This window comes from Chiloscyllium punctatum, chromosome 34 (assembly GCF_047496795.1).
Source record: "Chiloscyllium punctatum isolate Juve2018m chromosome 34, sChiPun1.3, whole genome shotgun sequence".
Taxonomy (NCBI): domain Eukaryota; kingdom Metazoa; phylum Chordata; class Chondrichthyes; order Orectolobiformes; family Hemiscylliidae; genus Chiloscyllium; species Chiloscyllium punctatum.
The window spans coordinates 48847607-48871525 of NC_092772.1; the positions used below are offsets into that span (position 1 = coordinate 48847607).

General features: G+C 53.0%; 19 non-coding genes across 19 annotated transcripts; all 19 read left to right on the plus strand.

The window, feature by feature from the left end:
* The first annotated feature begins 700 nt into the window (after positions 1-700).
* On the plus strand, positions 701-773 carry trnai-uau (transfer RNA isoleucine (anticodon UAU)). The gene has a single exon. It is a non-coding gene; the product is annotated as a tRNA-Ile (tRNA).
* Positions 774-1924: 1151 nt separating this feature from the next.
* On the plus strand, positions 1925-1997 carry trnat-ugu (transfer RNA threonine (anticodon UGU)). The gene has a single exon. It is a non-coding gene; the product is annotated as a tRNA-Thr (tRNA).
* A 1151-nt stretch (positions 1998-3148) lies between these two features.
* trnai-uau (transfer RNA isoleucine (anticodon UAU)) lies at positions 3149-3221 on the plus strand. The gene has a single exon. It is a non-coding gene; the product is annotated as a tRNA-Ile (tRNA).
* Positions 3222-4372: 1151 nt separating this feature from the next.
* Positions 4373-4445, plus strand: trnat-ugu (transfer RNA threonine (anticodon UGU)). Its single transcript has one exon. It is a non-coding gene; the product is annotated as a tRNA-Thr (tRNA).
* A 1156-nt stretch (positions 4446-5601) lies between these two features.
* trnat-ugu (transfer RNA threonine (anticodon UGU)) lies at positions 5602-5674 on the plus strand. Its single transcript has one exon. It is a non-coding gene; the product is annotated as a tRNA-Thr (tRNA).
* A 1156-nt stretch (positions 5675-6830) lies between these two features.
* On the plus strand, positions 6831-6903 carry trnat-ugu (transfer RNA threonine (anticodon UGU)). The gene has a single exon. It is a non-coding gene; the product is annotated as a tRNA-Thr (tRNA).
* A 1151-nt stretch (positions 6904-8054) lies between these two features.
* trnat-ugu (transfer RNA threonine (anticodon UGU)) lies at positions 8055-8127 on the plus strand. Its single transcript has one exon. It is a non-coding gene; the product is annotated as a tRNA-Thr (tRNA).
* A 1156-nt stretch (positions 8128-9283) lies between these two features.
* trnat-ugu (transfer RNA threonine (anticodon UGU)) lies at positions 9284-9356 on the plus strand. The gene has a single exon. It is a non-coding gene; the product is annotated as a tRNA-Thr (tRNA).
* A 1168-nt stretch (positions 9357-10524) lies between these two features.
* Positions 10525-10597, plus strand: trnat-ugu (transfer RNA threonine (anticodon UGU)). Its single transcript has one exon. It is a non-coding gene; the product is annotated as a tRNA-Thr (tRNA).
* Positions 10598-11778: 1181 nt separating this feature from the next.
* Positions 11779-11851, plus strand: trnat-ugu (transfer RNA threonine (anticodon UGU)). The gene has a single exon. It is a non-coding gene; the product is annotated as a tRNA-Thr (tRNA).
* A 1168-nt stretch (positions 11852-13019) lies between these two features.
* trnat-ugu (transfer RNA threonine (anticodon UGU)) lies at positions 13020-13092 on the plus strand. The gene has a single exon. It is a non-coding gene; the product is annotated as a tRNA-Thr (tRNA).
* A 1164-nt stretch (positions 13093-14256) lies between these two features.
* On the plus strand, positions 14257-14329 carry trnat-ugu (transfer RNA threonine (anticodon UGU)). The gene has a single exon. It is a non-coding gene; the product is annotated as a tRNA-Thr (tRNA).
* Positions 14330-15485: 1156 nt separating this feature from the next.
* On the plus strand, positions 15486-15558 carry trnai-uau (transfer RNA isoleucine (anticodon UAU)). The gene has a single exon. It is a non-coding gene; the product is annotated as a tRNA-Ile (tRNA).
* A 1155-nt stretch (positions 15559-16713) lies between these two features.
* trnai-uau (transfer RNA isoleucine (anticodon UAU)) lies at positions 16714-16786 on the plus strand. Its single transcript has one exon. It is a non-coding gene; the product is annotated as a tRNA-Ile (tRNA).
* A 1151-nt stretch (positions 16787-17937) lies between these two features.
* trnat-cgu (transfer RNA threonine (anticodon CGU)) lies at positions 17938-18010 on the plus strand. Its single transcript has one exon. It is a non-coding gene; the product is annotated as a tRNA-Thr (tRNA).
* Positions 18011-19166: 1156 nt separating this feature from the next.
* On the plus strand, positions 19167-19239 carry trnat-ugu (transfer RNA threonine (anticodon UGU)). Its single transcript has one exon. It is a non-coding gene; the product is annotated as a tRNA-Thr (tRNA).
* A 1151-nt stretch (positions 19240-20390) lies between these two features.
* trnai-uau (transfer RNA isoleucine (anticodon UAU)) lies at positions 20391-20463 on the plus strand. The gene has a single exon. It is a non-coding gene; the product is annotated as a tRNA-Ile (tRNA).
* Positions 20464-21614: 1151 nt separating this feature from the next.
* trnat-ugu (transfer RNA threonine (anticodon UGU)) lies at positions 21615-21687 on the plus strand. Its single transcript has one exon. It is a non-coding gene; the product is annotated as a tRNA-Thr (tRNA).
* Positions 21688-22838: 1151 nt separating this feature from the next.
* On the plus strand, positions 22839-22911 carry trnat-ugu (transfer RNA threonine (anticodon UGU)). The gene has a single exon. It is a non-coding gene; the product is annotated as a tRNA-Thr (tRNA).
* Positions 22912-23919: the final 1008 nt, after the last annotated feature.

The window sequence follows — 23919 nt, forward strand, 5'->3', positions numbered from 1 at the left end:
AATTATGTCTGGACAGAAATCACAGAAGCATAGGATCTCTCCAGTTTGGAAACAGGCCATTCCGCCCGACGAGTCGCTCAGTGGTTCTCACTGCTGCCTGACAGCGCTACTAGGGACCCAGGCTCGATTCCAACTGTCGGGAGTCGATTCCGTGTCGCGTTTGCACATTCTCCCAGAGTCTGCGTGGGTTTGCTCGGGTTTCCTCCCACAGTCCAAAGACGTGCAGGTCGAGTGAATTGGCCATTCTAAATTGTCATCGATGCATTATTCAGTGAGAAACGGGTCTGGGCGGGTTACTCTTCAGTGGATCGATGTGGACTTGTTGGGCTGAAGGGCCTGTTTCCACACTGTAGCCAATCTAATTTATTCTAATCTCGTCAACACCGACCCTGCAGAGAGCAATCGACCCAGATCCTTTGCGCACACTGCATCATTCTCCATTGAATGCTGACTAATCCACCCTTCCGGGCCCGCACAATCACCGGACACAATGGGACAATGAAGCATGGCCAATCCCGCAAAAGCTACACATCTTTGTACTGAGAGCGGTAACCGGAGCAGCCGGAGCAAACCCACGCGCGGGCAGAATGTTCAAACTGCACAGACGGTGACGTGAGGGTCGATTGGAACCTGTGTCCCAAGCGCTTTGAGTCAGCCAGTGTGAACCAATCAGCCGCGAGCGCTGAGCGCAGCGCGACCCGGCTCCATAGCTCAGCGGTTAGAGCACTGGTCTTATAAACCAGGGGTCGTGAGTTCAAATCTCACTGGGGCCTCGTCATCCGTGCTGCCCGGCCCGGCCAAAGCCGACTCTGTTTCAACGCTCGGGATGAGACTGAGGAGCACTTTGTTGGAATCGCTCCACGCCAGTTTGTGGTCCAAGCGGCTCCTTTGGCAGCACGAGCGTTCACCCTCCAACCACCGGATGAACGAGTCGAGCCCAGGAAAATCCCTGTTGGTCTGACTGCTTGCTGCTGTTTTTGTCAATCAAGAGCTTGGGAATTGATGTTCGAAACACCAAGGTCATTACCCTGAAGTGACAGACACCTGTCTCCTCTCAAACCTGTTGAGCTTTTCCTGCAACTTCTGTTTTTGTCACTTACAGCGTTGAGTTGAAATCCACAAACTTCTTTTTTCTGCAGGCAAAGAACGGGGCTGTGTGTGTTCACGGATTTAACTTTGAGATCGCTGACCCCAGTCACTCCAAGCGAGCGAATGACAATTCCCAATTATGTCTGGACAGAAATCACAGAAGCATAGGATCTCTCCAGTTTGGAAACAGGCCATTCCGCCCGACGAGTCGCTCAGTGGTTCTCACTGCTGCCTGACAGCGCTACTAGGGACCCAGGCTCGATTCCAACTGTCGGGAGTCGATTCCGTGTCGCGTTTGCACATTCTCCCAGAGTCTGCGTGGGTTTGCTCGGGTTTCCTCCCACAGTCCAAAGACGTGCAGGTCGAGTGAATTGGCCATTCTAAATTGTCATCGATGCATTATTCAGTGAGAAACGGGTCTGGGCGGGTTACTCTTCAGTGGATCGATGTGGACTTGTTGGGCTGAAGGGCCTGTTTCCACACTGTAGCCAATCTAATTTATTCTAATCTCGTCAACACCGACCCTGCAGAGAGCAATCGACCCAGATCCTTTGCGCACACTGCATCATTCTCCATTGAATGCTGACTAATCCACCCTTCCGGGCCCGCACAATCACCGGACACAATGGGACAATGAAGCATGGCCAATCCCGCAAAAGCTACACATCTTTGTACTGAGAGCGGTAACCGGAGCAGCCGGAGCAAACCCACGCGCGGGCAGAATGTTCAAACTGCACAGACGGTGACGCGAGGGTCGATTGGAACCTGTGTCCCAAGCGCTTTGAGTCAGCCAGTGTGAACCAATCTGCCGCGAGCGCTGAGCGCAGCGCGACCCGGCTCCATAGCTCAGCGGTTAGAGCACTGGTCTTGTAAACCAGGGGTCGTGAGTTCAAAGCTCACTGGGGCCTCGTCATCCGTGCTGCCTGGCCCGGCCAAAGCCGACTCTGTTTCAACGCTCGGGATGAGACTGAGGAGCACTTTGTTGGAATCGCTCCACGCTTGTTTGTGGTCCAAGCGGCTCCTTCGGCAGCACGAGCGTTCACCCTCCAACCACCGGATGAACGAGTCGAGCTCAGGAAAAACCCTGTTGTTCTGACTGCTTGCTGCTGTTTTTGTCAATCAAGAGCTTGGGAATTGATGTCTGAAACACCAAGGTCATTACCCTGAAGTGACAGACACCTGTCTCCTCTCAAACCTGTTGAGCTTTTCCTGCAACTTCTGTTTTTGTCACTTACAGCTTTGAGTTGAAATCAACAAACTACTTTTTTCTGCAGGCAAAGAACGGGGCTGTGTGTGTTCACGGATTTAACTTTGAGATCGCTGACCCCAGTCACTCCAAGCGAGCGAATGACAATTCCCAATTATGTCTGGACAGAAATCACAGAAGCATAGGATCTCTCCAGTTTGGAAACAGGCCATTCCGCCCGACGAGTCGCTCAGTGGTTCTCACTGCTGCCTGACAGCGCTACTAGGGACCCAGGCTCGATTCCAACTGTCGGGAGTCGATTCCGTGTCGAGTTTGCACATTCTCCCAGAGTCTGCGTGGGTTTGCTCGGGTTTCCTCCCACAGTCCAAAGACGTGCAGGTCGAGTGAATTGGCCATTCTAAATTGTCATCGATGCATTATTCAGTGAGAAACGGGTCTGGGCGGGTTACTCTTCAGAGGATCGATGTGGACTTGTTGGGCTGAAGGGCATGTTTCCACACTGTAGCCAATCTAATTTATTCTAATCTCGTCAACACCGACCCTGCAGAGAGCAATCGACCCAGATCCTTTGCGCACACTGCATCATTCTCCATTGAAAGCTGACTAATCCACCCTTCCGGGCCCGCACAATCACCGGACACAATGGGAAAATGAAGCATGGCCAATCCCGCAGAAGCTACACATCTTTGTACTGAGAGCGGTAACCGGAGCAGACGGAGCAAACCCATGCGCGGGCAGAATGTTCAAACTGCACAGACGGTGACGCGAGGGTCGATTGGAACCTGTGTCCCAAGCGCTTTGAGTCAGCCAGTGTGAACCAATCAGCCGCGAGCGCTGAGCGCAGCGCCACCCGGCTCCATAGCTCAGCAGTTAGAGCACTGGTCTTATAAACCAGGGGTCGTGAGTTCAAATCTCACTGGGGCCTCGTCATCCGTGCTGCCCGGCCCGGCCAAAGCCGACTCTGTTTCAACGCTCGGGATGAGACTGAGGAGCACTTTGTTGGAATCGCTCCACGCCAGTTTGTGGTCCAAGCGGCTCCTTTGGCAGCACGAGCGTTCACCCTCCAACCACCGGATGAACGAGTCGAGCCCAGGAAAATCCCTGTTGGTCTGACTGCTTGCTGCTGTTTTTGTCAATCAAGAGCTTGGGAATTGATGTTCGAAACACCAAGGTCATTACCCTGAAGTGACAGACACCTGTCTCCTCTCAAACCTGTTGAGCTTTTCCTGCAAGTTCTGTTTTTGTCACTTACAGCGTTGAGTTGAAATCCACAAACTTCTTTTTTCTGCAGGCAAAGAACGGGGCTGTGTGTGTTCACGGATTTAACTTTGAGATCGCTGACCCCAGTCACTCCAAGCGAGCGAATGACAATTCCCAATTATGTCTGGACAGAAATCACAGAAGCATAGGATCTCTCCAGTTTGGAAACAGGCCATTCCGCCCGACGAGTCGCTCAGTGGTTCTCACTGCTGCCTGACAGCGCTATTAGGGACCCAGGCTCGATTCCAACTGTCGGGAGTCGATTCCGTGTCGCGTTTGCACATTCTCCCAGAGTCTGCGTGGGTTTGCTCCGGTTTCCTCCCACAGTCCAAAGACGGGCAGGTCGAGTGAATTGGCCATTCTAAATTGTCATCGATGCATTATTCAGTGAGAAACGGGTCTGGGCGGGTTACTCTTCAGTGGATCGATGTGGACTTGTTGGGCTGAAGGGCCTGTTTCCACACTGTAGCCAATCTAATTTATTCTAATCTCGTCAACACCGAACCTGCAGAGAGCAATCGACCCAGAGCCATTGCGCACACTGCATCATTCTCCATTGAATGCTGACTAATCCACCCTTCCGGGCCCGCACAATCACCGGACACAATGGGACAATGAAGCATGGCCAATCCCGCAAACGCTACACATCTTTGTACTGAGAGCGGTAACCGGAGCAGCCGGAGCAAACCCACGCGCGGGCAGAATGTTCAAACTGCACAGACGGTGACGCGAGGGTCGATTGGAACCTGTGTCCCAAGCGCTTTGAGTCAGCCAGTGTGAACCAATCAGCCGCGAGCGCTGAGCGCAGCGCCACCCGGCTCCATAGCTCAGCAGTTAGAGCACTGGTCTTGTAAACCAGGGGTCGTGAGTTCAAATCTCACGGGGGCCTCGTAATCCGTGCTGCCCGGCCCGGCCCGGCCAGAGCCGACTCTGTTTCAACGCTCGGGATGAGACTGAGGAGCACTTTGTTGGAATCGCTCCACGCCAGTTTGTGGTCCAAGCGGCTCCTTTGGCAGCACGGGCGTTCACCCCCCAACCACCGGATGAACGAGTCGAGCTCAGGAAAAACCCTGTTGGACTGGCTGCTTGCTGCTGTTTTTGTCAATCAAGAGCTTGGGAATTGATGTCTGAAACAGCAAGGTCATTACCCTGAAGTGACAGACACCTGTCTCCTCTCAAACCTGTTGAGCTTTTCCTGCAACTTCTGTTTTTGTCACTTACAGCGTTGAGTTGAAATCCACAAACTTCTTTTTTCTGCAGGCAAAGAACGGGGCTGTGTGTGTTCACGGATTTAACTTTGAGATCGCTGACCCCAGTCACTCCAAGCGAGCGAATGACAATTCCCAATTATGTCTGGACAGAAATCACAGTAGCATAGGATCTCTCCAGTTTGGAAATAGGCCATTCCGCCCGACGAGTCGCTCAGTGGTTCTCACTGCTGCCTGACAGCGCTACTAGGGACCCAGGCTCGATTCCAACTGTCGGGAGTCGATTCCGTGTCGAGTTTGCACATTCTCCCAGAGTCTGCGTGGGTTTGCTCCGGTTTCCTCCCACAGTCCAAAGACGGGCAGGTCGAGTGAATTGGCCATTCTAAATTGTCATCGATGCATTATTCAGTGAGAAACGGGTCTGGGCGGGTTACTCTTCAGTGGATCGATGTGGACTTGTTGGGCTGAAGGGCCTGTTTCCACACTGTAGCCAATCTAATTTATTCTAATCTCGTCAACACCGAACCTGCAGAGAGCAATCGACCCAGAGCCATTGCGCACACTGCATCATTCTCCATTGAATGCTGACTAATCCACCCTTCCGGGCCCGCACAATCACCGGACACAATGGGACAATGAAGCATGGCCAATCCCGCAAACGCTACACATCTTTGTACTGAGAGCGGTAACCGGAGCAGCCGGAGCAAACCCACGCGCGGGCAGAATGTTCAAACTGCACAGACGGTGACGCGAGGGTCGATTGGAACCTGTGTCCCAAGCGCTTTGAGTCAGCCAGTGTGAACCAATCAGCCGCGAGCGCTGAGCGCAGCGCCACCCGGCTCCATAGCTCAGCGGTTAGAGCACTGGTCTTGTAAACCAGGGGTCGTGAGTTCAAATCTCACTGGGGCCTCGTAATCCGTGCTGCCCGACCCGGCCCGGCCAGAGCCGACTCTGTTTCAACGCTCGGGATGAGACTGAGGAGCACTTTGTTGGAATCGCTCCACGCCAGTTTGTGGTCCAAGCGGCTCCTTTGGCAGCACGAGCGTTCACCCTCCAACCACCGGATGAAGGAGTCGAGTTCAGGAAAAACCCTGTTGGTCTGACAGCTTGCTGATGTTTTTGTCAATCAAGTGCTTGGGAATTGATGTCTGAAACACCAAGGTCATTTCCCTGAAGTGACAGACACCTGTCTCCTCTCAAACCTGTTGAGCTTTTCCTGCAACTTCTGTTTTTGTCACTTACAGCGTTGAGTTGAAATCCACAAACTTCTTTTTTCTGCAGGCAAAGAACGGGGCTGTGTGTGTTCACGGATTTAACTTTGAGATCGCTGACCCCAGTCACTCCAAGCGAGCGAATGACAATTCCCAATTATGTCTGGACAGAAATCACAGAAGCATAGGATCTCTCCAGTTTGGAAACAGGCCATTCCGCCCGACGAGTCGCTCAGTGGTTCTCACTGCTGCCTGACAGCGCTACTAGGGACCCAGGCTCGATTCCAACTGTCGGGAGTCGATTCCGTGTCGAGTTTGCACATTCTCCCAGAGTCTGCGTGGGTTTGCTCGGGTTTCCTCCCACAGACCAAAGACGTGCAGGTCGAGTGAATTGGCCATTCTAAATTGTCATCGATGCATTATTCAGTGAGAAACGGGTCTGGGCGGGTTACTCTTCAGAGGATCGATGTGGACTTGTTGGGCTGAAGGGCCTGTTTCCACACTGTAGCCAATCTAATTTATTCTAATCTCGTCAACACCGACCCTGCAGAGAGCAATCGCCCCAGATTTATTGCGCACACTGCATCATTCTCCATTGAATGCTGACTAATCCACCCTTCCGGGCCCGCACAATCACCGGACACAATGGGACAATGAAGCATGGCCAATCCCGCAAACGCTACACATCTTTGTACTGAGAGCGGTAACCGGAGCAGCCGGAGCAAACCCACGCGCGGGCAGAATGTTCAAAGTGCACAGACGGTGACGCGAGGGTCGATTGGAACCTGTGTCCCAAGCGCTTTGAGTCAGCCAGTGTGAACCAATCAGCCGCGAGCGCTGAGCGCAGCGCCACCCGGCTCCATAGCTCAGCGGTTAGAGCACTGGTCTTGTAAACCAGGGGTCGTGAGTTCAAATCTCACTGGGGCCTCGTCATCCATGCTGCCCGGCCCGGCCAGGCCCGACTCTGTTTCAACGCTTGGGATGAGACTGAGGAGCACTTTGTTGAAATCGCTCCACGCCAGTTTGTGGTCCAAGCGGCTCCTTTGGCAGCACGAGCGTTCACCCCCCAACCACCGGATGAACGAGTCGAGCGCAGGAAAAACCCTGTTGGACTGACTGCTTGCTGCTGTTTTTGTCAATCAAGAGCTTGGGAATTGATGTCTGAAACAGCAAGGTCATTACCCTGAAGTGACAGACACCTGTCTCCTCTCAAACCTGTTGAGCTTTTCCTGCAACTTCTGTTTTTGTCACTTACAGCGTTGAGTTGAAATCCACAAACTTCTTTTTTCTGCAGGCAAAGAACGGGGCTGTGTGTGTTCACGGATTTAACTTTGAGATCGCTGACCCCAGTCACTCCAAGCGAGCGAATGACAATTCCCAATTATGTCTGGACAGAAATCACAGTAGCATAGGATCTCTCCAGTTTGGAAATAGGCCATTCCGCCCGACGAGTCGCTCAGTGGTTCTCACTGCTGCCTGACAGCGCTACTAGGGACCCAGGCTCGATTCCAACTGTCGGGAGTCGATTCCGTGTCGAGTTTGCACATTCTCCCAGAGTCTGCGTGGGTTTGCTCCGGTTTCCTCCCACAGTCCAAAGACGGGCAGGTCTAGTGAATTGGCCATTCTAAATTGTCATCGATGCATTATTCAGTGAGAAACGGGTCTGGGCGGGTTACTCTTCAGTGGATCGATGTGGACTTGTTGGGCTGAAGGGCCTGTTTCCACACTGTAGCCAATCTAATTTATTCTAATCTCGTCAACACCGAACCTGCAGAGAGCAATCGACCCAGAGCCATTGCGCACACTGCATCATTCTCCATTGAATGCTGACTAATCCACCCTTCCGGGCCCGCACAATCACCGGACACAATGGGACAATGAAGCATGGCCAATCCCGCAAACGCTACACATCTTTGTACTGAGAGCGGTAACCGGAGCAGCCGGAGCAAACCCACGCGCGGGCAGAATGTTCAAAGTGCACAGACGGTGACGCGATGGTCGATTGGAACCTGTGTCCCAAGCGCTTTGAGTCAGCCAGTGTGAACCAATCAGCCGCGAGCGCTGAGCGCAGCGCCACCCGGCTCCATAGCTCAGCAGTTAGAGCACTGGTCTTGTAAACCAGGGGTCGTGAGTTCAAATCTCACTGGGGCCTCGTAATGCGTGCTGCCCGGCCCGGCCCGGCCAGAGCCGACTCTGTTTCAACGCTCGGGATGAGACTGAGGAGCACTTTGTTGGAATCGCTCCACGCCAGTTTGTGGTCCAAGCGGCTCCTTTGGCAGCACGAGCGTTCACCCTCCAACCACCGGATGAAGGAGTCGAGTTCAGGAAAAACCCTGTTGGTCTGACAGCTTGCTGATGTTTTTGTCAATCAAGTGCTTGGGAATTGATGTCTGAAACACCAAGGTCATTACCCTGAAGTGACAGACACCTGTCTCCTCTCAAACCTGTTGAGCTTTTCCTGCAACTTCTGTTTTTGTCACTTACAGCGTTGAGTTGAAATCCACAAACTTCTTTTTTCTGCAGGCAAAGAACGGGGCTGTGTGTGTTCACGGATTTAACTTTGAGATCGCTGACCCCAGTCACTCCAAGCGAGCGAATGACAATTCCCAATTATGTCTGGACAGAAATCACAGAAGCATAGGATCTCTCCAGTTTGGAAACAGGCCATTCCGCCCGACGAGTCGCTCAGTGGTTCTCACTGCTGCCTGTCAGCGCTACTAGGGACCCAGGCTCGATTCCAACTGTCGGGAGTCGATTCCGTGTCGAGTTTGCACATTCTCCCAGAGTCTGCGTGGGTTTGCTCGGGTTTCCTCCCACAGACCAAAGACGTGCAGGTCGAGTGAATTGGCCATTCTAAATTGTCATCGATGCATTATTCAGTGAGAAACGGGTCTGGGCGGGTTACTCTTCAGAGGATCGATGTGGACTTGTTGGGCTGAAGGGCCTGTTTCCACACTGTAGCCAATCTAATTTATTCTAATCTCGTCAACACCGACCCTGCAGAGAGCAATCGACCCAGATTTATTGCGCACACTGCATCATTCTCCATTGAATGCTGACTAATCCACCCTTCCGGGCCCGCACAATCACCGGACACAATGGGACAATGAAGCATGGCCAATCCCGCAAACGCTACACATCTTTGTACTGAGAGCGGTAACCGGAGCAGCCGGAGCAAACCCACGCGCGGGCAGAATGTTCAAAGTGCACAGACGGTGACGCGAGGGTCGATTGGAACCTGTGTCCCAAGCGCTTTGAGTCAGCCAGTGTGAACCAATCAGCCGCGAGGGCTGAGCGCAGCGCCACCCGGCTCCATAGCTCAGCGGTTAGAGCACTGGTCTTGTAAACCAGGGGTCGTGAGTTCAAATCTCACTGGGGCCTCGTCATCCATGCTGCCCGGCCCGGCCAGGCCCGACTCTGTTTCAACGCTTGGGATGAGACTGAGGAGCACTTTGTTGAAATCGCTCCACGCTAGTTTGTGGTCCAAGCGGCTCCTTTGGCAGCACGAGCGTTCACCCTCCAACCACCGGATGAACGAGTCGAGCTCAGAAAAAACCCTGTTGGTCTGACAGCTTGCTGCTGTTTTTGTCAATCAAGAGCTTGGGAATTGATGTCTGAAACAGCAAGGTCATTACCCTGAAGTGACAGACACCTGTCTCCTCTCAAACCTGTTGAGCTTTTCCTGCAACTTCTGTTTTTGTCACTTACAGCTTTGAGTTGAAATCAACAAACTACATTTTTCTGCAGGCAAAGAACGGGGCTGTGTGTGTTCACGGATTTAACTTTGAGATCGCTGACCCCAGTCACTCCAAGCGAGCGAATGACAATTCCCAATTATGTCTGGACAGAAATCACAGAAGCATAGGATCTCTCCAGTTTGGAAACAGGCCATTCCGCCCGACGAGTCGCTCAGTGGTTCTCACTGCTGCCTGACAGCGCTACTAGGGACCCAGGCTCGATTCCAACTGTCGGGAGTCGATTCCGTGTCGAGTTTGCACATTCTCTCAGAGTCTGCGTGGGTTTGCTCGGGTTTCCTCCCACAGTCCAAAGACGTGCAGGTCGAGTGAATTGGCCATTCTAAATTGTCATCGATGCATTATTCAGTGAGAAACGGGTCTGGGCGGGTTACTCTTCAGTGGATCGATGTGGACTTGTTGGGCTGAAGGGCCTGTTTCCACACTGTAGCCAATCTAATTTATTCTAATCTCGTCAACACCGACCCTGCAGAGAGCAATCGACCCAGATCCATTGCGCACACTGCATCATTCTCCATTGAATGCTGACTAATCCACCCTTCCGGGCCCGCACAATCACCGGACACAATGGGACAATGAAGCATGGCCAATCCCGCAAACGCTACACATCTTTGTACTGAGAGCGGTAACCGGAGCAGCCGGAGCAAACCCACGCACACACACGCGCGGGCAGAATGTTCAAACTGCACAGACGGTGACGCGAGGGTCGATTGGAACCTGTGTCCCAAGCGCTTTGAGTCAGCCAGTGAGAACCAATCAGCCGCGAGCGCTGAGCGCTGAGCGCAGCGCCACCCGGCTCCATAGCTCAGCGGTTAGAGCACTGGTCTTGTAAACCAGGGGTCGTGAGTTCCAATCTCACTGGGGCCTCGTCATCCGTGCTGCCCGGCCCGGCACGGCCAGGCCCGTCTCTATTTCAACGCTTGGGATGAGACTGAGGAGCACTTTGTTGGAATCGCTCCACGCCAGTTTGTGGTCCAAGCGGCTCCTTTGGCAGCACGAGCGTTCACTCTCCAACCACCGGATGAACGAGTCGAGCTCAGGAAAAACCCAGTTGGACTGACTGACTGACTGCTTGCTGCTGTTTTTGTCAATCAAGAGCTTGGGAATTGATGTCTGAAACAGCAAGGACATTACCCTGAAGTGACAGACACCTGTCTCCTCTCAAACCTGTTGAGCTTTTCCTGCAACTTCTGTTTTTGTCACTTACAGCTTTGAGTTGAAATCAACAAACTACATTTTTCTGCAGGCAAAGAACGGGGCTGTGTGTGTTCACGGATTTAACTTTGAGATCGCTGACCCCAGTCACTCCAAGCGAGCGAATGACAATTCCCAATTATGTCTGGACAGAAATCACAGAAGCATAGGATCTCTCCAGTTTGGAAACAGGCCATTCCGCCCGACGAGTCGCTCAGTGGTTCTCACTGCTGCCTGACAGCGCTACTAGGGACCCAGGCTCGATTCCAACTGTCGGGAGTCGATTCCGTGTCGAGTTTGCACATTCTCCCAGAGTCTGCGTGGGTTTGCTCCGGTTTCCTCCCACAGTCCAAAGACGGGCAGGTCGAGTGAATTGGCCATTCTAAATTGTCATCGATGCATTATTCAGTGAGAAACGTGTCTGGGCGGTTTACTCTTCAGAGGATCGATGTGGACTTGTTGGGCTGAAGGGCCTGTTTCCACACTGTAGCCAATCTAATTTATTCTAATCTCGTCAACACCGACCCTGCAGAGAGCAATCGACCATGATCCATTCCGCACACTGCATCATTCTCCATTGAATGCTGACTAGTCCACCCTTCCGGGCCCGCACAATCACCGGACACAATGGGACAATGAAGCATGGCCAATCCCGCAGAAGCTACACATCTTTGTACTGAGATCGGTAACCGGAGCAGCCGGAGCAAACCCACGCACACACACGCGCGGGCAGAATGTTGAAACTGCACAGACGGTGACGCGAGGGTCGATTGGAACCTGTGTCCCAAGCGCTTTGGGGCAGCCAGTGTGAACCAATCAGCCGCGAGCGCTGAGCGCTGAGCGCAGCGCCTCCCGGCTCCATAGCTCAGCGGTTAGAGCACTGGTCTTGTAAACCAGGGGTCGTGAGTTCAAATCTCACTGGGGCCTCGTCATCCGTGCTGCCCGGCCCGGCCAGGCCCGACTCTGTTTCAACGCTTGGGATGAGACTGAGGAGCACTTTGTTGGAATCGCTCCACGCCAGTTTGTGGTCCAAGCGGCTCCTTTGGCAGCACGGGCGTTCACCCCCCAACCACCGGATGAACGAGTCGAGCTCAGGAAAAACCCTGTTGGACTGGCTGCTTGCTGCTGTTTTTGTCAATCAAGAGCTTGGGAATTGATGTCTGAAACAGCAAGGTCATTACCCTGAAGTGACAGACACCTGTCTCCTCTCAAACCTGTTGAGCTTTTCCTGCAACTTCTGTTTTTGTCACTTACAGCTTTGAGTTGAAATCAACAAACTACATTTTTCTGCAGGCAAAGAACGGGGCTGTGTGTGTTCACGGATTTAACTTTGAGATCGCTGACCCCAGTCACTCCAAGCGAGCGAATGACAATTCCCAATTATGTCTGGACAGAAATCACAGAAGCATAGGATCTCTCCAGTTTGGAAACAGGCCATTCCGCCCGACGAGTCGCTCAGTGGTTCTCACTGCTGCCTGACAGCGCTACTAGGGACCCAGGCTCGATTCCAACTGTCGGGAGTCGATTCCGTGTCGAGTTTGCACATTCTCTCAGAGTCTGCGTGGGTTTGCTCGGGTTTCCTCCCACAGTCCAAAGACGTGCAGGTCGAGTGAATTGGCCATTCTAAATTGTCATCGATGCATTATTCAGTGAGAAACGGGTCTGGGCGGGTTACTCTTCAGTGGATCGATGTGGACTTGTTGGGCTGAAGGGCCTGTTTCCACACTGTAGCCAATCTAATTTATTCTAATCTCGTCAACACCGACCCTGCAGAGAGCAATCGACCCAGATCCATTGCGCACACTGCATCATTCTCCATTGAATGCTGACTAATCCACCCTTCCGGGCCCGCACAATCACCGGACACAATGGGACAATGAAGCATGGCCAATCCCGCAAACGCTACACATCTTTGTACTGAGAGCGGTAACCGGAGCAGCCGGAGCAAACCCACGCACACACACGCGCGGGCAGAATGTTCAAACTGCACAGACGGTGACGCGAGGGTCGATTGGAACCTGTGTCCCAAGCGCTTTGAGTCAGCCAGTGAGAACCAATCAGCCGCGAGCGCTGAGCGCTGAGCGCAGCGCCACCCGGCTCCATAGCTCAGCGGTTAGAGCACTGGTCTTGTAAACCAGGGGTCGTGAGTTCCAATCTCACTGGGGCCTCGTCATCCGTGCTGCCCGGCCCGGCACGGCCAGGCCCGTCTCTATTTCAACGCTTGGGATGAGACTGAGGAGCACTTTGTTGGAATCGCTCCACGCCAGTTTGTGGTCCAAGCGGCTCCTTTGGCAGCACGAGCGTTCACCCTCCAACCACCGGATGAACGAGTCGAGCTCAGGAAAAACCCAGTTGGACTGACTGACTGACTGCTTGCTGCTGTTTTTGTCAATCAAGAGCTTGGGAATTGATGTCTGAAACAGCAAGGACATTACCCTGAAGTGACAGACACCTGTCTCCTCTCAAACCTGTTGAGCTTTTCCTGCAACTTCTGTTTTTGTCACTTACAGCTTTGAGTTGAAATCAACAAACTACATTTTTCTGCAGGCAAAGAACGGGGCTGTGTGTGTTCACGGATTTAACTTTGAGATCGCTGACCCCAGTCACTCCAAGCGAGCGAATGACAATTCCCAATTATGTCTGGACAGAAATCACAGAAGCATAGGATCTCTCCAGTTTGGAAACAGGCCATTCCGCCCGACGAGTCGCTCAGTGGTTCTCACTGCTGCCTGACAGCGCTACTAGGGACCCAGGCTCGATTCCAACTGTCGGGAGTCGATTCCGTGTCGAGTTTGCACATTCTCCCAGAGTCTGCGTGGGTTTGCTCGGGTTTCCTCCCACAGTCCAAAGACGTGCAGGTCGAGTGAATTGGCCATTCTAAATTGTCATCGATGCATTATTCAGTGAGAAACGGGTCTGGGCGGGTTACTCTTCAGAGGATCGATGTGGACTTGTTGGGCTGAAGGGCCTGTTTCCACACTGTAGCCAATCTAATTTATTCTAATCTCGTCAACACCGACCCTGCAGAGAGCAATCGACCCAGATCCATTGCGCACACTGCATCATTCTCAATTGAATGCTGACTAATCCACCCTTCCGGGCCCGCACAATCACCGGACACAATGGGACAATGAAGCATGGCCAATCCCGCAAACGCTACACATCTTTGTACTGAGAGCGGTAACCGGAGCAGCCGGAGCAAACCCACGCGCGGGCAGAATGTTCAAACTGCACAGACGGTGACGCGAGGGTCGATTGGAACCTGTGTCCCAAGCGCTTTGAGTCAGCCAGTGTGAACCAATCAGCCGCGAGCGCTGAGCGCAGCGCCACCCGGCTCCATAGCTCAGCGGTTAGAGCACTGGTCTTGTAAACCAGGGGTCGTGAGTTCAAATCTCACTGGGGCCTCATCATCCGTGCTGCCCGGCCCGGCCCGGCCAGAGCCGACTCTGTTTCAACGCTCGGGATGAAACTGAGGAGCACTTTGTTGGAATCGCTCCACGCCAGTTTGTGGTCCAAGCGGCTCCTTTGGCAGCACGAGCGTTCACCCTCCAACCACCGGATGAATGAGTCGAGCTCAGGAAAACCCCTGTTGGTCTGACTGCTTGCTGCTGTTTTTGTCAATCAAGAGCTTGGGAATTGATGTCTGAAACACCAAGGTCATTACCCTGAAGTGACAGACACCTGTCTCCTCTCAAACCTGTTGAGCTTTTCCTGCAACTTCTGTTTTTGTCACTTACAGCGTTGAGTTGAAATCCTCAAACTTCTTTTTTCTGCAGGCAAAGAACGGGGCTGTGTGTGTTCATGGATTTAACTTTGAGATCGCTGACCCCAGTCACTCCAAGCGAGCGAATGACAATTCCCAATTATGTCTGGACAGAAATCACAGAAGCATAGGATCTCTCCAGTTTGGAAACAGGCCATTCCGCCCGACGAGTCGCTCAGTGGTTCTCACTGCTGCCTGACAGCGCTACTAGGGACCCAGGCTCGATTCCAACTGTCGGGAGTCGATTCCGTGTCGAGTTTGCACATTCTCCCAGAGTCTGCGTGGGTTTGCTCGGGTTTCCTCCCACAGTCCAAAGACGTGCAGGTCGAGTGAATTGGCCATTCTAAATTGTCATCGATGCATTATTCAGTGAGAAACGGGTCTGGGCGGGTTACTCTTCAGAGGATCGATGTGGACTTGTTGGGCTGAAGGGCCTGTTTCCACACTGTAGCCAATCTAATTTATTCTAATCTCGTCAACACCGGCCCTGCAGAGAGCAATCGACCCAGATCCATTGCGCACACTGCATCATTCTCCATTGAATGCTGACTAATCCACCCTTCCGGGCCCGCACAATCACCGGACACAATGGGACAATGAAGCATGGCCAATCCCGCAAACGCTACACATCTTTGTACTGAGAGCGGTAACCGGAGCAGCCGGAGCAAACCCACGCGCGGGCAGAATGTTCAAACTGCACAGACGGTGACGCGAGGCTCGATTGGAACCTGTGTCCCAAGCGCTTTGAGTCAGCCAGTGTGAACCAATCAGCCGCGAGCGCGGAGCGCAGCGCCACCCGGCTCCATAGCTCAGCGGTTAGAGCACTGGTCTTATCAACCAGGGGTCGTGAGTTCAAATCTCACTGGGGCCTCGTCATCCGTGCTGCCCGGCGCGGCCCGGCCAGAGCCGACTCTGTTTCAACGCTCGGGGTGAGGCTGAGGAGCACTTTGTTGGAATCGCTCCACGCCAGTTTGTGGTCCAAGCGGCTCCCTTGGCAGCACGAGCGTTCACCCTCCAACCACCGGATGAACGAGTCGAGTTCAGGAAAAACCCTGTTGGTCTGACTGCTTGCTGCTGTTTTTGTCAATCAAGAGCTTGGGAATTGATGTCTGAAACACCAAGGTCATTACCCTGAAGTGACAGACACCTGTCTCCTCTCAAACCTGTTGAGCTTTTCCTGCAACTTCTGTTTTTGTCACTTACAGCGTTGAGTTGAAATCCACAAACTTCTTTTTTCTGCAGGCAAAGAACGGGGCTGTGTGTGTTCACGGATTTAACTTTGAGATCGCTGACCCCAGTCACTCCAAGCGAGCGAATGACAATTCCCAATTATGTCTGGACAGAAATCACAGAAGCATAGGATCTCTCCAGTTTGGAAACAGGCCATTCCGCCCGACGAGTCGCTCAGTGGTTCTCACTGCTGCCTGACAGCGCTACTAGGGACCCAGGCTCGATTCCAACTGTCGGGAGTCGATTCCGTGTCGAGTTTGCACATTCTCCCAGAGTCTGCGTGGGTTTGCTCGGGTTTCCTCCCACAGTCCAAAGACGTGCAGGTCGAGTGAATTGGCCATTCTAAATTGTCATCGATTGTCATTCAGTGAGAAACGGGTCTGGGCGGGTTACTCTTCAGAGGATCGATGTGGACTTGTTGGGCTGAAGGGCCTGTTTCCACACTGTAGCCAATCTAATTTATTCTAATCTCGTCAACACCGATCCTGCAGAGAGCAATCGACCCAGATCCATTGCGCACACTGCATCATTCTCCATTGAATGCTGACTAATCCACCCTTCCGGGCCCGCACAATCACCGGACACAATGGGACAATGAAGCATGGCCAATCCCGCAAACGCTACACATCTTTGTACTGAGAGCGGTAACCGGAGCAGCCGGAGCAAACCCACGCGCGGGCAGAATGTTCAAACTACACAGACGGTGACGCGAGGGTCGATTGGAACCTGTGTCCCAAGCGCTTTGAGTCAGCCAGTGTGAACCAATCAGCCGCGAGCGCGGAGCGCAGCGCCACCCGGCTCCATAGCTCAGCGGTTAGAGCACTAGTCTTATCAACCAGGGGTCGTGAGTTCAAATCTCACTGGGGCCTCGTCATCCGTGCTGCCCGGCCCGACCAAAGCCGACTCTGTTTCAACGCTCGGGATGAGACTGAGGAGCACTTTGTTGGAATCGCTCCACGCCAGTTTGTGGTCTAAGCGGCTCCTTTGGCAGCACGAGCGTTCACCCTCCAACCACCGGATGAACGAGTCGAGTTCAGGAAAAACCCTGTTGGTCTGACAGCTTGCTGCTGTTTTTGTCAATCAAGAGCTTGGGAATTGATGTCTGAAACACCAAGGTCATTACCCTGAAGTGACAGACACCTGTCTCCTCTCAAACCTGTTGAGCTTTTCCTGCAACTTCTGTTTTTGTCAATTACAGCGTTGAGTTGAAATCCACAAACTTCTTTTTTCTGCAGGCAAAGAACGGGGCTGTGTGTGTTCACGGATTTAACTTTGAGATCGCTGTCCCCAGTCACTCCAAGCGAGCGAATGACAATTCCCAATTATGTCTGGACAGAAATCACAGAAGCATAGGATCTCTCCAGTTTGGAAACAGGCCATTCCGCCCGACGAGTCGCTCAGTGGTTCTCACTGCTGCCTGACAGCGCTACTAGGGACCCAGGCTCGATTCCAACTGTCGGGAGTCGATTCCGTGTCGAGTTTGCACATTCTCCCAGAGTCTGCGTGGGTTTGCTCGGGTTTCCTCCCACAGTCCAAAGACGTGCAGGTCGAGTGAATTGGCCATTCTAAATTGTCATCGATGCATTATTCAGTGAGAAACGGGTCTGGGCGGGTTACTCTTCAGAGGATCGATGTGGACTTGTTGGGCTGAAGGGCCTGTTTCCACACTGTAGCCAATCTAATTTATTCTAATCTCGTCAACACCGACCCTGCAGAGAGCAATCGACCCAGATCCATTGCGCACACTGCATCATTCTCCATTGAATGCTGACTAATCCACCCTTCCGGGCCCGCACAATCACCGGACACAATGGGACAATGAAGCATGGCCAATCCCGCAAACGCTACACATCTTTGTACTGAGAGCGGTAACCGGAGCAGCCGGAGCAAACCCACGCGCGGGCAGAATGTTCAAACTGCACAGACGGTGACGCGAGGGTCGATTAGAACCTGTGTCCCAAGCGCTTTGAGTCAGCCAGTGTGAACCAATCAGCCGCGAGCGCTGAGCGCAGCGCCACCCGGCTCTATTGCTCAGCGGTTAGAGCACTGGTCTCGTAAACCAGGGGTCGTGAGTTCAAATCTCACTGGGGCCTCGTCATCCGTGCTGCCCGGCCCGGCCCGGCCAGTCCCGACTCTGTTTCAACGCTCGGGGTGAGACTGAGGAGCACTTTGTTGGAATCGCTCCACGCCAGTTTGTGGTCCAAGCGGCTCCTTTGGCAGCACGAGCGTTCACCCTCCAACCACCGGATGAACGAGTCGAGCTCAGGAAAACCCCTGTTGGTCTGACTGCTTGCTGCTGTTTTTGTCAATCAAGAGCTTGGGAATTGATGTCTGAAACACCAAGGTCATTACCCTGAAGTGACAGACACCTGTCTCCTCTCAAACCTGTTGAGCTTTTCCTGCAACTTCTGTTTTTGTCACTTACAGCGTTGAGTTGAAATCCACAAACTTGTTTTTTCTGCAGGCAAAGAACGGGGCTGTGTGTGTTCACGGATTTAACTTTGAGATCGCTGACCCCAGTCACTCCAAGCGAGCGAATGACAATTCCCAATTATGTCTGGACAGAAATCACAGAAGCATAGGATCTCTCCAGTTTGGAAACAGGCCATTCCGCCCGACGAGTCGCTCAGTGGTTCTCACTGCTGCCTGACAGCGCTACTAGGGACCCAGGCTCGATTCCAACTGTCGGGAGTCGATTCCGTGTCGAGTTTGCACATTCTCCCAGAGTCTGCGTGGGTTTGCTCGGGTTTCCTCCCACAGTCCAAAGACGTGCAGGTCGAGTGAATTGGCCATTCTAAATTGTCATCGATGCATTATTCAGTGAGAAACGGGTCTGGGCGGGTTACTCTTAAGAGGATCGATGTGGACTTGTTGGGCTGAAGGGCCTGTTTCCACACTGTAGCCAATCTAATTTATTCTAATCTCGTCAACACCGACCCTGCAGAGAGCAATCGACCCAGATCCTTTGCGCACACTGCATCATTCTCCATTGAATGCTGACTAATCCACCCTTCCGGGCCCGCACAATCACCGGACACAATGGGACAATGAAGCATGGCCAATCCCGCAAACGCTACACATCTTTGTACTGAGAGCGGTAACCGGAGCAGCCGGAGCAAACCCACGCGCGGGCAGAATGTTCAAACTGCACAGACGGTGACGCGAGGGTCGATTGGAACCTGTGTCCCAAGCGCTTTGAGTCAGCCAGTGTGAACCAATCAGCCGCGAGCGCTGAGCGCCGCGCCACCCGGCTCCATAGCTCAGCGGTTAGAGCACTGGTCTTGTAAATCAGGGGTCGTGAGTTCAAGTCTCACTGGGGCCTCGTCATCCGTGCTGCCCGGCCCGGCCAGAGCCGACTCTATTTCAACGCTCGGGATGAGACTGGGGAGCACTTTGTTGGAATCGCTCCACGCCAGTTTGTGGTCCAAGCGGCTCCTTTGGCAGCACGAGCCTTCACCCTCCAACCACCGGATGAACGAGTCGAGCTCAGGAAAAACCCTGTTGGTCTGACTGCTTGCTGCTGTTTTTGTCAATCAAGAGCTTGGGAATTGATGTCTGAAACAGCAAGGTCATTACCCTGAAGTGACAGACACCTGTCTCCTCTCAAACCTGTTGAGCTTTTCCTGCAACTTCTGTTTTTGTCACTTACAGCTTTGAGTTGAAATCAACAAACTACATTTTTCTGCAGGCAAAGAACGGGGCTGTGTGTGTTCACGGATTTAACTTTGAGATCGCTGACCCCAGTCACTCCAAGCGAGCGAATGACAATTCCCAATTATGTCTGGACAGAAATCACAGAAGCATAGGATCTCTCCAGTTTGGAAACAGGCCATTCCGCCCAACGAGTCGCTCAGTGGTTCTCACTGCTGCCTCACAGCGCTACTAGGGACCCAGGCTCGATTCCAACTGTCGGGAGTCGATTCCGTGTCGAGTTTGCACATTCTCCCAGAGTCTGCGTGGGTTTGCTCGGGTTTCCTCCCACAGTCCAAAGACGTGCAGGTCGAGTGAATTGGCCATTCTAAATTGTCATCGATGCATTATTCAGTGAGAAACGGGTCTGGGCGGGTTACTCTTCAGAGGATCGATGTGGACTTGTTGGGCTGAAGGGCCTGTTTCCACACTGTAGCCAATCTAATTTATTCTAATCTCGTCAACACCGACCCTGCAGAGAGCAATCGACCCAGATCCATTTCGCACACTGCATCATTCTCCATTGAATGCTGACCAATCCACCCTTCCGGGCCCGCACAATCACCGGACACAATGGGACAATGAAGCATGGCCAATCCCGCAAACGCTACACATCTTTGTACTGAGAGCGGTAACCGGAGCAGCCGGAGCAAACCCACGCGCGGGCAGAATGTTCAAACTGCACAGACGGTGACGCGAGGGTCGATTGGAACCTGTGTCCCAAGCGCTTTGAGTCAGCCAGTGTGAACCAATCAGCCGCGAGCGCGGAGCGCAGCGCCACCCGGCTCCATAGCTCAGCGGTTAGAGCACTAGTCTTATCAACCAGGGGTCGTGAGTTCAAATCTCACTGGGGCCTCGTCATCCGTGCTGCCCGGCCCGACCAAAGCCGACTCTGTTTCAACGCTCGGGATGAGACTGAGGAGCACTTTGTTAGAATCGCTCCACGCCAGTTTGTGGTCCAAGCGGCTCCTTCGGCAGCACGAGCATTCACCCTCCAACCACTGGATGAACGAGTCGAGTTCAGGAAAAACCCTGTTGGTCTGACTGCTTGCTGCTGTTTTTGTCAATCAAGAGCTTGGGAATTGATGTCTGAAACACCAAGGTCATTACCCTGAAGTGACAGACACCAGTCTCCTCTCAAACCTGTTGAGCTTTTCCTGCAACTTCTGTTTTTGTCAATTACAGCGTTGAGTTGAAATCCACAAACTTCTTTTTTCTGCAGGCAAAGAACGGGGCTGTGTGTGTTCACGGATTTAACTTTGAGATCGCTGTCCCCAGTCACTCCAAGCGAGCGAATGACAATTCCCAATTATGTCTGGACAGAAATCACAGAAGCATAGGATCTCTCCAGTTTGGAAACAGGCCATTCCGCCCGACGAGTCGCTCAGTGGTTCTCACTGCTGCCTGACAGCGCTACTAGGGACCCAGGCTCGATTCCAACTGTCGGGAGTCGATTCCGTGTCGAGTTTGCACATTCTCCCAGAGTCTGCGTGGGTTTGCTCGGGTTTCCTCCCACAGTCCAAAGACGTGCAGGTCGAGTGAATTGGCCATTCTAAATTGTCATCGATGCATTATTCAGTGAGAAACGGGTCTGGGCGGGTTACTCTTCAGAGGATCGATGTGGACTTGTTGGGCTGAAGGGCCTGTTTCCACACTGTAGCCAATCTAATTTATTCTAATCTCGTCAACACCGACCCTGCAGAGAGCAATCGACCCAGATCCATTTCGCACACTGCATCATTCTCCATTGAATGCTGACCAATCCACCCTTCCGGGCCCGCACAATCACCGGACACAATGGGACAATGAAGCATGGCCAATCCCGCAAACGCTACACATCTTTGTACTGAGAGCGGTAACCGGAGCAGCCGGAGCAAACCCACGCGCGGGCAGAATGTTCAAACTGCACAGACGGTGACGCGAGGGTCGATTGGAACCTGTGTCCCAAGCGCTTTGAGTCAGCCAGTGTGAACCAATCAGCCGCGAGCGCTGAGCGCCGCGCCACCCGGCTCCATAGCTCAGCGGTTAGAGCACTGGTCTTGTAAATCAGGGGTCGTGAGTTCAAGTCTCACTGGGGCCTCGTCATCCGTGCTGCCCGGCCCGGCCAGAGCCGACTCTGTTTCAACGCTCGGGATGAGACTGGGGAGCACTTTGTTGGAATCGCTCCACGCCAGTTTGTGGTCCAAGCGGCTCCTTTGGCAGCACGAGCCTTCACCATCCAACCACCGGATGAACGAGTCGAGCTCAGGAAAAACCCTGTTGGTCTGACTGCTTGCTGCTGTTTTTGTCAATCAAGAGCTTGGGAATTGATGTCTGAAACAGCAAGGTCATTACCCTGAAGTGACAGACACCTGTCTCCTCTCAAACCTGTTGAGCTTTTCCTGCAACTTCTGTTTTTGTCACTTACAGCTTTGAGTTGAAATCAACAAACTACATTTTTCTGCAGGCAAAGAACGGGGCTGTGTGTGTTCACGGATTTAACTTTGAGATCGCTGACCCCAGTCACTCCAAGCGAGCGAATGACAATTCCCAATTATGTCTGGACAGAAATCACAGAAGCATAGGATCTCTCCAGTTTGGAAACAGGCCATTCCGCCCGACGAGTCGCTCAGTGGTTCTCACTGCTGCCTGACAGCGCTACTAGGGACCCAGGCTCGATTCCAACTGTCGGGAGTCGATTCCGTGTCGAGTTTGCACATTCTCCCAGAGTCTGCGTGGGTTTGCTCGGGTTTCCTCCCACAGTCCAAAGACGTGCAGGTCGAGTGAATTGGCCATTCTAAATTGTCATCGATGCATTATTCAGTGAGAAACGGGTCTGGGCGGGTTACTCTTCAGAGGATCGATGTGGACTTGTTGGGCTGAAGGGCCTGTTTCCACACTGTAGCCAATCTAATTTATTCTAATCTCGTCAACACCGACCCTGCAGAGAGCAATCGACCCAGATCCATTTCGCACACTGCATCATTCTCCATTGAATGCTGACTAATCCACCCTTCCGGGCCCGCACAATCACCGGACACAATGGGACAATGAAGCATGGCCAATCCCGCAAACGCTACACATCTTTGTACTGAGAGCGGTAACCGGAGCAGCCGGAGCAAACCCACGCGCGGGCAGAATGTTCAAACTGCACAGACGGTGACGCGAGGGTCGATTAGAACCTGTGTCCCAAGCGCTTTGAGTCAGCCAGTGTGAACCAATCAGCCGCGAGCGCTGAGCGCAGCGCCACCCGGCTCTATTGCTCAGCGGTTAGAGCACTGGTCTTGTAAACCAGGGGTCGTGAGTTCAAATCTCACTGGGGCCTCGTCATCCGTGCTGCCCGGCCCGGCCCGGCGAGTCCCGACTCTGTTTCAACGCTCGGGGTGAGACTGAGGAGCACTTTGTTGGAATCGCTCCACGCCAGTTTGTGGTCCAAGCGGCTCCTTTGGCAGCACGAGCGTTCACCCTCCAACCACCGGATGAGCGAGTCGAGCTCAGGAAAACCCCTGTTGGTCTGACTGCTTGCTGCTGTTTTTGTCAATCAAGAGCTTGGGAATTGATGTCTGAAACACCAAGGTCATTACCCTGAAGTGACAGACACCTGTCTCCTCTCAAACCTGTTGAGCTTTTCCTGCAACTTCTGTTTTTGTCACTTACAGCGTTGAGTTGAAATCCACAAACTACATTTTTCTGCAGGCAAAGAACGGGGCTGTGTGTGTTCACGGATTTAACTTTGAGATCGCTGACCCCAGTCACTCCAAGCGAGCGAATGACAATTCCCAATTATGTCTGGACAGAAATCACAGAAGCATAGGATCTCTCCAGTTTGGAAACAGGCCATTCCGCCCGACGAGTCGCTCAGTGGTTCTCACTGCTGCCTGACAGCGCTACTAGGGACCCAGGCTCGATTCCAACTGTCGGGAGTCGATTCCGTGTCGAGTTTGCACATTCTCCCAGAGTCTGCGTGGGTTTGCTCGGGTTTCCTCCCACAGTCCAAAGACGTGCAGGTCGAGTGAATTGGCCATTCTAAATTGTCATCGATGCATTATTCAGTGAGAAACGGGTCTGGGCGGGCTACTCTTCAGAGGATCGATGTGGACTTGTTGGGCTGAAGGGCCTGTTTCCACACTGTAGCCAATCTAATTTATTCTAATCTCGTCAACACCGACCCTGCAGAGAGCAATCGACCCAGATCCATTGCACACACTGCATCATTCTCCATTGAATGCTGACTAATCCACCCTTCCGGGCCCGCACAATCACCGGACACAATGGGACAATGAAGCATGGCCAATCCCGCAAACGCTACACATCTTTGTACTGAGAGCGGTAA